Consider the following 16,867-nt stretch of genomic DNA (forward strand, 5'->3'; position numbering starts at 1 on the left):
CTAAGGGAATAAAAAACAAAGGAAGTTTCTAATTTGGCAGCTGTAGTCCATTGCCTTCAAAACCAGAGAAGGCACCAGAAAAAAATTCAAGACAGCATGATTTTCATTTTGAAAACTTGCTCTTTTATTTTTGGACAAGCACATTTACATGATGTACCTGGAGTACACCAATGCCAGGTCATTTCCATAATCCTTGCTCTTCATTTACAGGCATGCAGATTAGGAGAAAAATCTAGGCCATGGACAGAAGAAGCTTTTTTATGCTTGGACTTACCTCTATGCTTTCCAGTCATTGAACTACCTGTCCTGTGACAAATTATACGTTCCAGAAATTCTGTTGTTCTACACTGTGATTGTCCTCAATTTGATATATAAAGCAGTGATATACCATCTCAGTTTGAGGTGCATCAGCACTTTGTGTGTGAAGGTCTCCCACCCTGATGGGAAAAATCCTCTGGTTCTCTCATGCAGCAGCAGCACAAGGATATCAATGGATACTCTTGACAAAGGCCTCATTATACTTGTTACTACACAAAAAATCTCAAGCTTTTTGTGCGTTCAAATATAGTTTGTCAGATGTCAGTGTATTTGGGGAATGTTGTTTGTTTGTTTGTCCTGTTTTGCTAATGAGTGGGTGACTATTTTACTTGTCCTCAAGTACAGAAGATCTACAAGGTGATATCTCTGAATGTTCCCTGAATGATAATTCAAATGACCCTGCAACTTTTGTCAGCCACCAGACTTCATCTTCCTGCCTCAGAGCCTGAAACACTGGCTGTGCCCCTCTCTTAGTGTGTCTGTGTGAATCTTCACATTGATCTGTGGCACTGAGATGTAGTGAAGGCAAGAGCTCTGCAAAGCTCTGTTGAACCCCTGCCTCACTACATTAACCTGCAAGGGAGGCTTTGGAAGATGTTTGACTTGAGCAAAAGAAAAGTGGGACTTTTTGTATCTTCTTTAGCATTTCAGATTTTTTTCAAGGGAAGAAATAACCCCTCTAGCTAAGTACGGAGCTGTGTGCATCATTAAAAAAGAAGCCTTTACGGTGGTGGCTAGGGAAGCAGTGTAATACTGTGTGCCACTTCCCCGGCCACTGGGAGCGGGTGAATTAATGGGATGGATGCATCATCTGCCAGCTCCACTCAAGCTGCTCCCGTTCCATCCAGCCACACACCACTTGGGAGTGTCACAAAACATCAAACTCAGCCTCGGCAGATTCCGCTGTCGTGCTCTCCCCCGGTGAGAGGGCAGGAGTGGAACCCTGGAGGTATTTTAGCACCTTCCTGAGAGGCGGCTGGGCGGGAGGTGGTCCCGGGCAGCCTCCCTGGCTGGCTCGGCTCGCAGCTTCCCACAGCTCTCCGCTGTGTGTGTGGCACGGCCATCTCTCACATTGTGTCTGCCTCATTGACAGCACTAAAGAGGCTTTGTCAGCTGCTTTGCTGTGCTTTCAGGGATCTCCTGCCTGATTTCCGTGTATGCCTCCTTGGCGAGAAGCCAGCATTTTGTTTACCTCTTAAAAGAAGATTCATTAATTTGTTTTTCCTGTTCAAATTTATTTGTGTGTCGTTTACCCTGCATAGGCAATTTTGCTTTTCCAGTACTTTTTATTTTTTTCTGTTGGCTGGGGAATATCAGAGGGTTGTTCTTATCATTAATATATTGGTGAGCTAAGTAATTGTTTGCAAAATGAACCGCATACCATTTGTGGTTAAAGGTTGTTTTTTTATTATTTTTTAAGTTTCTGAACCAAGTTTGGCTAGCAGTTATTTTTATGCAGCCTCACTGAAGTCAATACAATTCCTTAGTTATAACTGAGCATCATACTCAGCCTGCTGTAGTTTTTTCTCAAGTCTTCTATGAACGGTGTATTTATGTGACATATCCAGGATTGCCAGTACCAGTGGCCCTGCAAAAGGACTAGATGCAATGTGAATGTTAGCAAATGAAGCCCCATATTTCTAAACTGCCAGGATAAGATAACCTGACAAATTTAAAGAAGCAATGCTGAAGATACTGATCTGCATTAATATTACGCTACTGCCAAAAGTGGTGGTGCTATTTTAACAGAGAAATCAGATTCAGGCTTTTTGATGGTGTAGACAGGTGCATCAAACAAAGTGGTGAGAAAGTAGTAGTTTCACAACTTTCACTGCACTATTCTACAGAGTGTGTAACTCTTTTTTTGTATTTTTAAGGGATGAGACAACAATGAAATTAGCAGAGTTCCTTCCCTTCTTGTTACATGTGTCAAATGATTTTTCAAGGTTTCTGTGGTCAGTTTGTGTATTCTTAATGGGCTGTGAAATGAGAAGATGCTTGTTATAAATGATCAGCCGAATCTGTGAATTAAAAATATTAATAACAAATTTATTAATAAAAACAAAAAAATCAAGAATTTGAGAAATAGAAAAACCCCAATAAAACCACAACCAAAGTTCAGTTCCGATCCCGGTAATCGGCGGTGGGTGAACCGAAGATCGTGCCCCCATCGCACAGAATTCCCCTCTGGTTCACAAATTCGGAGTGTGCAGGGCCTCATTTTTATACAGTTTTTTGGCTTGTGCAACCGATTACTTCATTGGTTCTTTGTGTAATATGGTCCTCGATTCACATTCGTATGGTTTCCTTTTTGAATGTGAATTCGGTGAATAGTTTTTCCTGGGAGACATAAACTTATGTCAGGGTTTACTGGAACCAGGTATTGAGATGTATGTCCTTGATGAGATTGGGATGATGGATATGGGGGCTGAGCGCTTGGCCGATGGCCGATGATGGCAGTGCTCAACTCCATCACCCATGGGTGGTGCCTTCCCTCCTTTTGGTGATGGGTGATTCTCTGCTTTTTGGCCGAGGAATGTCTTCCCGGAACCTTGCGTTCCTTAGGCTTAAAACATTATGCAGTAACACACAAACTAACTCTATATAGGTTTATAAAGTATCATAAAAAGAAAACACTAATTAATCCTACAATATCTATCACATGCTGAAGAGTGACTCTGCTCACAGTGCACTATGCTCCCTTCACTCTGCTTTTAGGGAAGAGAACGGTGCCTGGGTCAGTGGGACAGGCAGGGAGCAGTAACCTGTGGATGCCTGGGCTTGGAGAGGCAATCAGGGAATCAGGGAGGCCAAATGTCCAGCATATTGAAGGGGTTTACAGTGGTCTTCATGTGATTATTTAAGCATAGGGGTTCGTACAAAACAAGAAGCATAGCACAGACTTTTCCATTTCTCAGTCTTGGAGCTTAATTAAGTTTGTCCTACAGACTGTCATTTTGGGATGAAATTATTTTAATCATTTAATCAAATGCATTCAAGGTCAGATTGAGAGAAGGAACTAATGAATACATTCTGTAAGAAAGACACTTTCTGTTCAGTGCCACTCTGTCAGAGAATAGCTGAGATCAATTTCCTCTTCCTATAAAGCCATAGCACTGAGGCTTAAAAGATTTATGTTTTAAAAAAAAAAGCCCTCCTTTCAGGATGGAAAAAATGTGATTGATTGGCTCCTTCAAAGAAAGGAAGTCCTTGTCTAATTAACTCCCCCATTTGCTTTCTTTTAAGGTAAAGCATTAGGCAATGATGTGCAATGATCTTTTGTTCCATATTCTTTTGCCAATTCTCCTATAGACCAGTGAGTCAGGGTCAGCAATGCGACATTTTCCACTGGCCTCATGACCACAGTGAGGAGGATTTTGAAAGCCAGCTTCCGCACTCACTCCTCAAATGAGAGACATGTTCCCAAAAAGTGTAAGATCTCTGTCATCATGAATACCTATGCTTCAAGTTTAAAAACCTGTTTCCTTGGTAACTAGACTTGTTAGGCTGGTCTGCTCATACCATGCATGCAGAGGCCACCACATACCATACAAAGCTTATTGAGCCATTTTGCAAAAACACATAATGCATTAGAATTTTGTACAAATTTAAAAGAATTCCTGACACACAAAAGATAAACCTTCTCTGCTGCTTGCCTTGTGCTGTGTAAAATCTTCTCCTATGATGCCGGAACGTATCATGATGAAGGATGGCAACAGTGACTTTGTGAAAGTCATTCCTCTCCGGATTCGCCTCTCCATCACAATTCCTTCCTGGATTCCTCCCAAGCGTGGTCAGCTGTGACACCCATTTACTGCATTTTTTCTGTTTATGAATGCTGCTGTTACGGAAGACATTTTAAACTTGGCTATTGGTGGCATATCTCAGTGCTGTCGTCACGTAGCTGTGTGGTGGGCATTAACTTGGATATCCCTGACTGGCAATTTGACTCCCCACACCCAGACAATGTACATTCATAGCATCTTGGTTGCCTGCCATTTAGCCCATCTGTTGGATTGACTCTTTGCCCATTTAAAAGTCAGTCAGACAGGGGTGTAGGTGCCAAGAAATGTGAATTGAGAAGGGGAGTCTGCATAACACTGCTGGCAGAGCATCTTCAGTAAGAGCCTCCTCCTTTGTGGCAGCCATCACTGCCAGATGCCTCCCTACAGTGGGTTACAACTGCTGACATTTGCCTACCAAGAAAAGGATACATGAAGCAGAGAAAAGGAGGGAAGAGTTTCCAGGCTGTCCTTGGCAACTTGCAAGACAAGCTGTGCTCTTGCAGGTACTCAGTTCACAGCACAAGTAAGAGACGCATGGAGATGGCAGGGTATTAAAAAGTTACTCAGTAGGAAGGAGGGCACATTGTTAGTGTGCTAAGGTGAACCTGAAGTAGCCCATTACGCTTAAGGAGAGAGCCAATGACCCAGCTGCAGGAGCCCTGTAAAGGTATTTCTCCTCTTCCATGTAGGAGACCTATACAAGAATGTTAGCCCTGCCTGGGGAGTGTTTCTGAATGCGGAGTAGAGGCCCAAACATCCCTTAAGGTAATCTCTCTCTTAGCCACAATTGCATTGTGCAGTGATTTACTCATCCGGGTGTATAATTTATAATCCAAATCTGGAGAGTGTCAGGCACACACATGTTCATAATAATGTCCATAAATGCATGTTTCACTTCAAGTTTGGCTCACCAGAATTACTTTGTCTGTGAAGTTAACTTGTGTATCTGTCTTCTTTGCCTGGACAGCCCTTCATTTCTGCTGAATAGCTATTAACGCTGCTGCCCTTTATACCAGAATCACAGGTAGCCTCTTTCCATCATCATTATTTTACTAGAATATAGCAGTGAAATATCTCCAGTCTGTCAGTGGCTGTGGTTCAGCAGTGCATTGCAACCTAACCAGTATTTAGTGGATAATTTTCTTTTCTGATCAAATTTAAAACATAAATAGATGTGTGAGCCTAGTCTGAACTTCAGATTGTTTTAGATAATTCTTTATAAATTGATGAAAATAATCATCCCAAGCCAGGTTTAAACAGAACAGCTGTGCTTAATTTCAATTACTTTATTATATTTTCATACTTTTTTCAGTTTGTTGTTTGGGTTTTTTGGGTTTTTTTTTTTGTGTCAAACAAAGATGTGACTTTCCCAGTTACCTTTTTGAAATACAGTAGGGCACAAGGAGCCCATAATTAGTGCAAAGATGGTGTCTGTCTTCTCATGAACCTGAGGAAGAGGTTTGTGGAAGGCACTGAAAGCGAAGAATTGTCCAGTGTTTTTATTTGAGGGCCTGTGTTTTTTATTTGAGGGAGCTTTCAGGCATCGGGCAAGATTATTTTTGTGATTATCCAATCCTTTTCCATCTTCTGCTATTTTCTCTTTCTGCTGTCTTTTGCCCAGTGTCTAATCCCAAGCAGAGGACCCCAACTTCCTCAAGCCTGGGCTAGTGTGCTGAAGACGTAGCACACCAAAAGTGATGACTGATGCTGTGCTCCACTTTCCCTGATGTCAGCAAGTAACACTGAGGAATCTGGTGTTCAGCATGTCGTCTCTGAGCCAAAAATTAGGGACCACTGCCTGAGGGGACAAGAAGCAGATTTAGTGTGCCTACTTGTCAGTTAATAGTCAGCCTTATGTTTTACAGTAACAACTCTACTTGCTCACTGCAAGGGAAGATAACAACCAGTAAGAATACAGGAAAAATTCCAAACAAGAGCAACAATTCTCTACCCATCCCCTATTTACATCACTGTTAGGCAGCTTGTTGCAATTCTAAACACACGTGGTGTCAAGTAGTACCAAAATTATTAGGTACTGATGCATGTGTAGCTGTAACAACACCAGTCTGCTGTTCTGTGGTGTGCTAGGCACATGACCCGCCTTCTATGCCTCTTTCCCCACCCTTAATCCCCTCTGATTTTACACCCTTGATCTGTAAGATGTAGCCTGCACAGTCCTCTGCTTGCATGGTGTAGATGCATGATGTGGAACTGAGTGCCCCTGCTTGTTCCCAACCACGTCACTGATCCATATTCCAGGAGGATGTTGTGGGGGGCTAGGATGAGTCTGGAAAAGGACCAGAGCTTTAGGGATACAGGGATTGGTGGGGATAAGGTAAGCCATCTTTCCAGAAAAAGGAGAAAACCAGAAAGCCGGGTCGGAAGGGAGGAATTCAGTAAGCCATGGGCTGAGGGAAAAATAGAGAGTTCGAGGGGTAAAAGAGGAGGAGACAGGAAGAAGAGAAGGCACTGAAGGTGCAGCTTTGATGCTGCTTTCCTCCTCTCTACTCCAAAGTGGTCTGCTGGGAAAGTCCCGTTGTCTGGAAAACAGAGGTGTTAAATATTCAGTGCAAGGTGCTGGGTTGGGGCAATCACAGACATGTGCACAGACTGGGAGAAGTCATTGAAAAGAGCCCTGTGAAAGAAGAACTTGGGGGTTCACATAGATGAAAAGCTGGCAATGAACCAAAAATGTGCTCTCAGAGCCCAGAAAACCACTTGCATCCTGGGCTGCACCCAAAGCAGCATGGTCAGTGGGTTGAGGGAGGAGATTCAAGTGGCAGTGTCTAAATAAAAGCAGCCCAATCCAGGTAGTTGTTTATCAATAATCAATCCATCCTGGGAAAAGAAAGAAGCACAGAAGAATTATTAGCATCATAGGAAATGCTTAATATTCGGTCTGACTGGTACTAGGAGATATGAAAGCTGTAAGAATTGAAAAAAACCATAAAATACCCTCCCAGTGTTAAAGTGCTGCAGCCAATAGTTCCAGTCAATGAAAGCAGCCTTTTAAAATAGCACAGCCTAGTTCCTCACTCTTCTTCCATGTATTCTACAGGCAGTCGTGCCAGTAGACTGCTTCTTTTTGGTCCCAGAAGAATTTTGGGCTTTTTTCCTCTTAGGAAAAACTATCCAGAACTCAGCTGAGAAAAACACATATTTATTTAAACTGGTTGTTAAAATCAGATTAATTCTTTTAGCATTTATTTTTCACTAGGCCTTTTCCAGCCAGAGGTTGTGAGGGTTCTAACCTAGGTCCCTTTCCCATTTTGGATCACGTGTTGGTATCCAGTGTTTGTAAAATGCATCCTTTTGAGTACCTAATGGATACTCAGCATGAACATAGTTAAATGCATTTCTAAACCCGTGTAATACATGTATGCTGCATGTTCTGAATATTTTCTCTGTGTCAGCTTTATGCCGTCACTTTTATAAATATCCTGTGTACGTAACAGCCTCTTAACACGTTTACAGCATGTCTCTGTGGAGGATGTACTTCCAAAACAGGTCAGTGAATTTGGAGGCTACAGCAAGAGGGAATGACTCTGATGCCGCAGTCATTCCCAGCCAAGTTAAACTGGCAGACAGCACTGCCATTGGAATAGGCAGGCCTGCATTCTCTTTGCCCATATGCATATTTAGAATCATAGAGTAATTTGGATTGGAAGGAATATTAAAGATCATCTTGTTCCAACACCCTGCCATGGGTTTCCCCCCTTGAACTTATGCAATCCCTGGTGCCATCTGAGGTTTCATGCAGCTGCACAGCGAGCTAGGCAGAGAAACCCACCCAGGAGAAAGCTGTGTCAGGAAAAGGGGCTTGGATAGCTCAAATGGGGGGCTGGTCCCCACTCTGGTCCCCTGCAGCAACATGCGCCTTTTGAATGGCAGAAAAAGGGAGAGGGCAATGTTGAATGAAAAAATGGGATTGCTTCTTTTGGCCTCAGTGTTGGACAAAGCGTTTGTGAAATTAAAGTCTCAGAGTCTCTGAATAAAATCCTATTCTGTCTGAGAATTTTCTCTGGTCAACGGTAAGCAGCAGCCATTTCATCAGGCTCCTGGAATACAGGCAATAAATCTATTTAGTTTTTACTGGCTTTTTGTGTAACTTTGTATATTAATGCTTGCCTACAGCAAGCCTTTTCCAGTCTGAGTTAGGTTGTTCTCCCTCTGCTTGCACTCCAAACTGAGATATTAGGGCCTGACACATTTTTGCACTTTTGGAGGGGACTTCATTGTCTTTATGAGAACAGTGCCCTTCAGCAGTCACTGATGGGGTCTTGAGTACTTCCAGGCACGAAGCCTACACTGTGGTGTTCTTGCACGTGTGTAGTTAGCAGCAGAAACCAGAGAGCAGTAGGAATGATGACTGCCCTTTGGGAAGGTGATCTGGCTGCTGCTTCTTCCAGCAGTCTTCCAATCCAAAAGGCAGCTGCGGTTAATGTAACAGTCTGCAATAACAGACACTTTTTCAGGTACTTGTGTGGCGATGTCTCAGGCACTCTCTGGCTTTACCAATGGGATTTATGTATGCAGGCACAGCTTTTGCCCCACACTTAGACTACAGCTGTTTGCACAATGTATCTGAGTGAGGCAACCACGTATGAAGCAAGGTCCAGCAGTCCTCAGTGAAAATATGTGCAGTTCAGCACAAATATTGAAGTCTTCCAAACATTGCACAATCTCTCACTCAGAAATCCCTATTTTAAAAACATCAATCCGGATACCATAGATTTAGGGAGGGACTATGGGTTTTATTGGCTGTGTAAGGGCTTCAGAAAGTAGCAAAGGGAGTCTCCATTCACAGGAGTGCCAGGAGTAGGTGGCAGACAGCCCCCAACAAAACCAGGCTGAGTGATGGGTAAGAGGGTGGCCACCTGTAGCTCAGCTGAAGCACAGGCCTCTCTGGTGTTTGGAGGAGATATGTTAAAAGGCTAATGATCTTGGCATTCTGTGGACAGCTCTAGATGGACTGTACAGCAATGGGAGACAGTTTTTGTCCTCTATCCTTGTTAAATAAGACCAACATATGGATATTTGAGACTGGAGGAAAACACTTCTAACTGATATGCAAAAATAATGGCATAGTAGGATAAAAATGCAAGTTCTTTTATCAAACACCTGGTCAATGTTGTGGTTGTGAAATGCTGAGAATATATAAGTATCACTGAAACATCAGGAAATAAAAGTGTTTTCCCATCTTTACATCTTTTCCCACCCCCTTAAAAACCTCTTTCTATTTGTTTTCTTTTATAGTGTATGGCATTTCTTCCTTCCTTCCTTCCCCCTTCCCCTCTGCTCCCCTGACCTTTTGTTTTATTATATTTGTGTTGGAAAACATCTCCTTTATTGTCACTATCGCTTTCATTTGTAGTTCTACTTTGTTTTGCAAAATAATTCAGGAATTCTTGATCCAAAGGCATTTGTTTGAAAGCATTTCAGTAAAGTCTGTAAGAAGAAAGACATCTATTCTTCCGCTGTTCATGCTCTCTATAATTTTTCTGCTCTCCTTGCCTTTGCCAATGACTACTAATTTGTCCACTTGGAATCCAAGGAAAAACCCACTTTCACATTTTCTGAAAAAGCCAGTTTTATTTTCTCTCCTTTGCAAGATGACACATGTGCAGTTTCATTCCTGCCTGGAGGTCTGAAATCACAACAATACCTTCTGGCTCAGGGGCTCCTCTGCAGCAAAACACTTGAACAAACCCTTAAAGTTAAGCCTCTTCATAGCCTCATTGAAGGAGGTGAAGAAGTATGAATGTACCTTGAAATGCACTGAGTTGCATAAACATTTGGACGATTTGCATTCAAAAGTGAACTGATGAAATTTTTTCACATTTTCATTGATGGCAAATCATTTGACATTTCACAAGAAGAAAAACAACAAACTCCTCAAAGATAATCCTCCGATGGGAATAATTATTGTTTTGTTTTTTTTTTTTTTAATTCTCACAAAACATGAAAAATTACACAAATTTTAGCCAGACTCTTTTTTTTTTTTTTTTTTTTTTTTTTTTTTTTTTTTTAATCAGGAAGGAAAAAAGCCAAGACTATTGGCCCTAGGTTTGAATTTTAAAAAATGACATGAAAATGGAGAGAAAAAAAATATGTGGAGTTTTGTCTGTTTTTTTTCACCTGTTTGTGGTATATAAACCAGCCTGAAAGTTTTGAAGATTAGATATGGTGACTCCTGAGTCAGTCCACCTCCCCATGTTCAGCATGATTGAATTTGACATTCAGGTTTGTTCAGACTGTTCTCTTCTTTTGAAGGGGAGTTTGCAATCACTGCTCTCTAGGGCTGTAAATTACTATGTAAAGCTGGAAAGTACTGGAAAGTCCACCTGAAATATCTATTCCTTTTTACCTGACACAGTCAGATACGTGTCAGGGATTGCTGTACAACTCTAGAGGTGCTTCCAACATCACCATGCAGATTACGGTATCCTGAAATCTGAGAAAATGTCCAAGGAATGGCCCTGCCTACTAAAGAACTGTAAATACTTGCATCAGACAAATGCATGTGAAAATAGATGAATAACCTGTTTCTAATGCAGGGAATTAACAGGAAAGCTTCACACAAAGAAGTCTGAAAGATCAGGCCCCAGGTCATTTGGATTAAGATGTTGCTTGCTGTTATCTGGGATGAAGTGTAGGATTTATATAAACATCATCTTCTCCTTACTGAGAATCAGCCAGTTCAAACAACCTGGTTTCCATGTTAAAGTGGTTATAAGTGGTTTCCGTGTTAAAGAGGACTATGTTTACATCTTGAGCAGCTGTTGCTGTGGTTTGGTCCTGTACTAACCCAAATCAAACCCCTATTTAATTTTACATTTGTTACCGTGTTTCCAGTCTTCTTAGACATACTGGTGATTTTGTTCCTCTGTCAGCATAAGGCCCAGGCAATTTGGCCAGGGAAGAAATATTCCTGCCTAGTGGGACGACCAGGTTTTGGGAAGTACTGTTGTGCTTCCTCTGGCACCTTCCAGAGTTGAGAAAAGAAGGGAGAGAGAAGGGGAAGTGATTTGTTTTCCTGCTGTCGTTGTGTGAGCTCTCTAGAGACATCCTCTATTGACATCCAGCTTAGCCATTACAGCTCATTTTCTGCCTCTTTTGGTGATACAGGGGAAGGGGTGATACGAGGCAGCCTCAAATAGCAGGGCTCTGGATTGACAATCACTCTTTTGATATTAAATGCTTAGTGGCCTGTTGCTATAGGACATGAAATAAAGATGCTTGACTCTAGTCAGAAGGCAGTAGAAATCAGAAGGCTTTTTTTACAATTCATTCAGCCCTTTTATAACATGCTGTGCTAAGAAGGAACATTATTGGTCCATAGGGCTGACATCTCTCCCATTGGCTAAGTAACAGAAATAGCAAACAGCACCTGTTGTTATAAAAGAAGAATGTTGTTTACACGAAGTTGTTCTAAGAACAAGAAAACTGTTGAAAAGTTTCCCTTAGAAAGAGCTCAGGCTCAAAAAATATCGAGTGTACAGTGGCCAGCACAGCTTCATTAGGCATCTCCAATGGGATGACTTGGAGAGCGCCTCTGAGATCAGGGTCCCAGGATCAGGGATGCATAGTCAGTAATTTCAAACCAGTTTCTGACGATCCTAGTCAACTACACCAAGTTTCCTGAGAGAATATCAGGGTCCTTATTTCTCCCTGAAGAATGAAACGTTAGATTTTGTTCTTCAGTGTTTTTTCCCTTCAGTATACAAATCCCTCCTTGGGTAACTCTGATAGCTTTAGTACTTTAAACAGATACAAACATAAAGAAGAACGCAACTCTTTATAGCTTACTCAGTTTGCAATTTATATGGCCCTGACAAGAATTTTTGCTTTAAAATTTGGAACCTGCATGTTAATGCACTTTATCTTGCCTAGCTAGTTTAAGCCAGGTCTGATGAAAGCCACCTTTGAGTTGATTTTTTTTCTTTGCATTAAATAACTGCTTGAACTTTGGTGTGGGTGGCTGACCTTTAGAATCAAAAGCTATACTGGTGCAATGCAGCTAGAAGCACTAAAACAAGTGTCCTGACAGTTAAATAAAAAGTGACTGGCTGGGCTGAGGTACACCTGTCATGTTAATGCTGCCAGGACAACTCGGTGCTCGCATGATGTTTTGTCACTATTTTTCTTTTCCCTTATAAATCTCAGTTATAAAAACTTGTTAGGGGGATTTATATCTACAACTCTGGCTTCAGAGGCGCCTTGCCTGTTATTTAAAGCAACTTTATTTCCTTTTCTCTGGAATGCAGGATCAAGAGAGGGCTTATACATTAAAAATAAAAAACTAAATCAAACAGCAGTATTTTATTCTTTAAAGTAAACAGAGCAAAGGCTATTGGTGTCAGACACAGCAGCAGTCGGGTGTGTGCTGACAAAAGAAACTGAAGAAATTTTTCCTAACAGAGGAAATATTGGGTTTTATTTACATTTTCCAGGGAGAAAAAGATCATTTATATAGGATGCAGGATACTACTACTACTACTAATAATAAAACAGAAGGCAAACTTGTTTGCAGCAAAATCATTTGGCCATTTTTGATCACTCTGATCAAAAAAAACCTACTGATCACTCTAAGTTCAAAGAGGTCAGTAGAAAATCAGGTAATGCTCTCACAATCCAGCCCAATGGCTGTGTTTTGGGGAATGACTCCCTGATATATAATTAATAAGCTGTAGGTGAGGAACTCTGGACTCATGCACAATTTTGCCAATAGGTAAAGATTTTTTGCACAGTCATGTTAAAGCAATTTTCTGGCACTGCTGCTGTTTACCTTGCTTCTTTGTGAAAATAGAACTCTGTTTTCTTTCTTAGGCTGCTTGGATTCTGTCATGTATTTTGGATTTCCTAATGCCAGGCTAAATTACTGTGTGCTTGATTATTGTTTGCTCCATCAAGAGGTAAACTCCAATGCAATGGAGTATAAAAATTAAGCGTGCCACTGAAAACCAAAGTCTCCTCTATGAAAATGGCAAAAAAAATCAGAAGGAATTGTATTTTCAAGTATGTAAAAGAGATTTTAGTAACTTATCAATGATAACATTTTGTCACTGGAGTCTCAGATTTCAGGGTTTTTCTCCTTTTTCCTTTGCAAGTCTGTAACTATTCAGAAGAAACTGGTCTATCCTTATTTTGAATCATGTAGATATTGCAAAGAAGACAAAACCTGCCTCAACAGCAGCACTGCAGTGACTTTTGGCAATGGCATCCTGCTATTTTTTTCTTGCTTTGGAGCCATGTGCAACAAGTACTGCTGGGTTAAATAAAGTTTAGGAGGAGTTGAAGGAAGTGCACACTGTGTGCTGGAGGTTCTGGAAGGAAAAGCCTGAAAGATGGTTCAATTTCATAAAGTCACCTCTCGGTCAGTTTTAAAAATTGTATCAGAAAATTGACATGTTTACAGCTTCATTGCATTTCCTGCTCCCAAGTCCAGCCTGGCAAGGTTGGGGTGCAGCCCCTTGTTCCTACCTGTTGAAGTGCCAATAGAACAGACACACATCTGTGAAAAAAAACCAAACCAAAACAAACCCACACAGAGGTGTTTTGCTTACTAATTGCAATCCATTTCTGCCTTATATACAAGAAACCTGACTGCAAGAGAATAACTATTATTGGTTGCAATGGTTATCTTATTAGTGCTGCTTTTTTTTTTTTAAGAACAACAGCAAATTTTCCTCACACAGCTGAGCCAAATTAATGACTGCTGCCCTTGAAGGAACAAATGCCATCCTTGTCCTTCTCCACTTCACTTTTCGTGCCCTGACTCTTTCACACATCTCATTTCTTTTCCCACTCACAAGCATAATTCCCTTCCCATTTAAGGTAACTCGGTCATTTGGGGAAGAAAACCCCAAACCCACGACCCCACATTTTTGCTTCCACTGCATATTTGTATCATTTTGATGAATGGAATTCACTAAACTTCTTGGTTGTCCCTCTGTGCTGCACAGCTGGCTCAAGGTAAGTGACAGACATACATGTCCAGTGCACCATGACAAAGGTGTGTAGGCTTTCTCTTTTCCTGTAGCAAAACAGATATTTGGCTCATCCTGCGGAACAAAGCCATACTCCAAAAACCTCATCCCAGTGACATTCTCCAGTAATATTTTTCTTATTATTAAAATCAGTTTAAGAGGTTCTGATTTTCCTATCCCTCTGTCTGTTCCCACTCTGCAATGTTTCTCCTACTCGTTTCTTAGCTGTGCTAATACAACTGTTTGTAGAGATGTGTTGTGAGCTGGAGCACTGAAATTATCAAAATCCCTTTTTAGAAGTTGTTTTTCTTAAAACAAGAAACCTCACCTGTGATCCTTCTGTGATCAGAGTGCAGCCCAAAGAGCCCAGGGCAGCCCTTTCAGTCAGCAGAGATGCAAGGGCACTGAGCTGCAGCTGTCAACCAGGTGGATCTGCAAAGAAGGGAACCAAATGTCCAGGAACAGGGAAGCAAGAAACTATTTTACACTGCTTTGCCATTAGAGAAAACAAATGTCTAAGTTACATGGAATTAGGTTTTGTTTCCAGTAAAGGCTGCAGGGAACACGACCAGGTAATGTTCAGCAGCAGTTGAAGCAGAACATCTAACCACTGAAATAAGTATAAATTTTTACAGTGAAAACAAAAGGCCAAGGATATCAAGGTGACAGCTGTGTTTTCAGCTTTGATCATATAAATTGAGAACTGGTGCCAGCTGGGAATAGCTCAGCCTTTCCTGGGATCCAGCTTTAACAAAGAAGCAATTTTGCTGTGAGAGCTCGTAGGCCTTATTTTTTACACCTGACTGACCAATACTTAAAAAATATATCTATATAATAAAGAATATTTGCTAGGTTTGGAATGAAAGAAATACTCATCATCATCATGGCTGCGGTTGCTTGGCATAGAAAGTGAAGCACAGTATAATATTCTGCAAAGTCCAGGTTAAAGAAACCTACTATTTCCTAATAGACCTTTGTCAATCAACAATATGTAATGAGCACCTCATGCTGTAATTTATAGGCTTGTATAAAAAACCATTGTCATCTTAGATATATACATGGGATACAGATTTTTGGTGTTAAAGAATTTATACACTGGGAGCTGAGTTCTTTAAATACCAGGTATGAGGGAACATTGTCTCCCAGGGTGCTAATGACTTGTTTATATTAAGTACATAGTTCCCTAGCAAGTTTCTGTTTATAGGGAGACAACTTCACCTTATTGACTCCCCAAGTTAAATGGAGAGAGCAAATAACTCCTCAGTGTCATAATTATCAGTCTGATTAAATTACAGATCACAGGTGTCTGTGATAGGGTAAAGGTTTGAGCTTGAAAGAGAACTCAACAGCAACCTACTTTCAAAAAATATTTTCTTCAATAACAAAAGTCAGTAGTTTCCCCCTAACAAGAGTGTGCATGGGAACATTTTAGCAGTATTTGAAACAAACAAGTAAAATGTCTTTGAGTGGGTCTAAAGTACAGACACATATAATCATTATTCCCTATTTTATTTCTTGAAATTTGAATTTAAACCAAGTAATCAGTGAGCCTCTATTTGAACCACAGTAAACAATTGTTTCCCATAACTTTCTGCATCTATTTCTGTACCTATTTTTTAAGTCTGTCTTGGGATGAAGTTGATTTGAGGGTAAATAAACACCAAAGTAATTTTTCTATTGAATGTGATGATCCTTAAGTCCTGGATTGTTTGTTTCTTTTCTGTGTTATTGCCACAGTGAACATATCTTGAAGAACTGAAATGTTACTGTCCCTTCCCTAATTTATAAAAATGATTTGAAATACAGAACACCACCATAAATAAAATCTCTTTCAATAAGTCGTGTTAACCAGCATTTCAAAGTCTTTCATTAATACAAGAGATTGTTCGTGCTGAACTATAGATGTAACTGGAAAAAAAATCTTTCAGAAAACTGGATCATAGATGAACAATATTCTCATAGCAGGAGAATAATTTTTTTTTTTAAATCTGAAATGCATTAAATAAACAAATAAAGAGCAACGCAGCACAGACCAGCTGTTATTAGCATATATTACAGTGATAGGGAACATATCAAATCTGTAATTGTGTGAATAAGAAACAAAAAAGGAAGGATAGTTGTTGTAGAAATTGCTTCAGGTGCATGATATTTAAGATGCATTTTACCTAACTTAACCTCAGTTCAGCCTCAGAGTTTCAAGAAGGTTTTAGGGCCTGTGCAGATGGGATTCTAATCAGGAATGCAGGTTCAGTGCCAGAGGGGATAGAAGTCTCCTTTGTTTACAATCAGAGCTGCTTTCTGACCTTCAGCCACTGAAAGCTCTCATTCAGCTTTGAAAATATGAATGTTCTCACTACTGATGCTTTCCAGGCTTCTTATTTCTTGTTACCGTGACTAAAGCTAAGCTAGGCACATGCTGTTTACAATGGCTGCTTGTGCTTTGCTAAGCTGGTACCAAAGTTGTTATCTCAGACTCTTTCTAATGCTCTGTTTCTGTGATTCTATCTTACACTATTCAATTTACTAAGGTCTATTACAAGCATCAAGATGAAATTTTTGATCTGAACCTCTGCAAAATCCTTTTGGAAAGCTTCTGTTGAGTTTAGAATTCAGTTTCTTTTCTGTTTGAACAGGTCTGTCTAGCTCTTTCTTGTAGAAAACAAGTGCTTCCAAGGAGTCATAATAAGGTTTGTGATTTTTATGAGTGATAGAAGCACAGAAGTGACATCATATAGGCTAAAATAGATGAAAGATGCATACTGTAATGCCTTATGG

At 40.6% G+C, this 16,867-nt stretch overlaps 1 protein-coding gene across 1 annotated transcript in view; it reads left to right on the forward strand.

The window, feature by feature from the left end:
• IRS2 (insulin receptor substrate 2) overlaps window positions 1-16,867 on the forward strand; it is a 118,674-nt gene that overhangs the window by 33,393 nt on the left and 68,414 nt on the right. The window lies entirely within an intron of this gene.

Source organism: Chamaea fasciata, unplaced genomic scaffold (assembly GCF_029207755.1).
Source record: "Chamaea fasciata isolate MVZ Bird 193981 ecotype frontalis unplaced genomic scaffold, bChaFas1.0.hap1 SCAF_2, whole genome shotgun sequence".
Taxonomy (NCBI): Eukaryota; Metazoa; Chordata; class Aves; order Passeriformes; family Sylviidae; genus Chamaea; species Chamaea fasciata.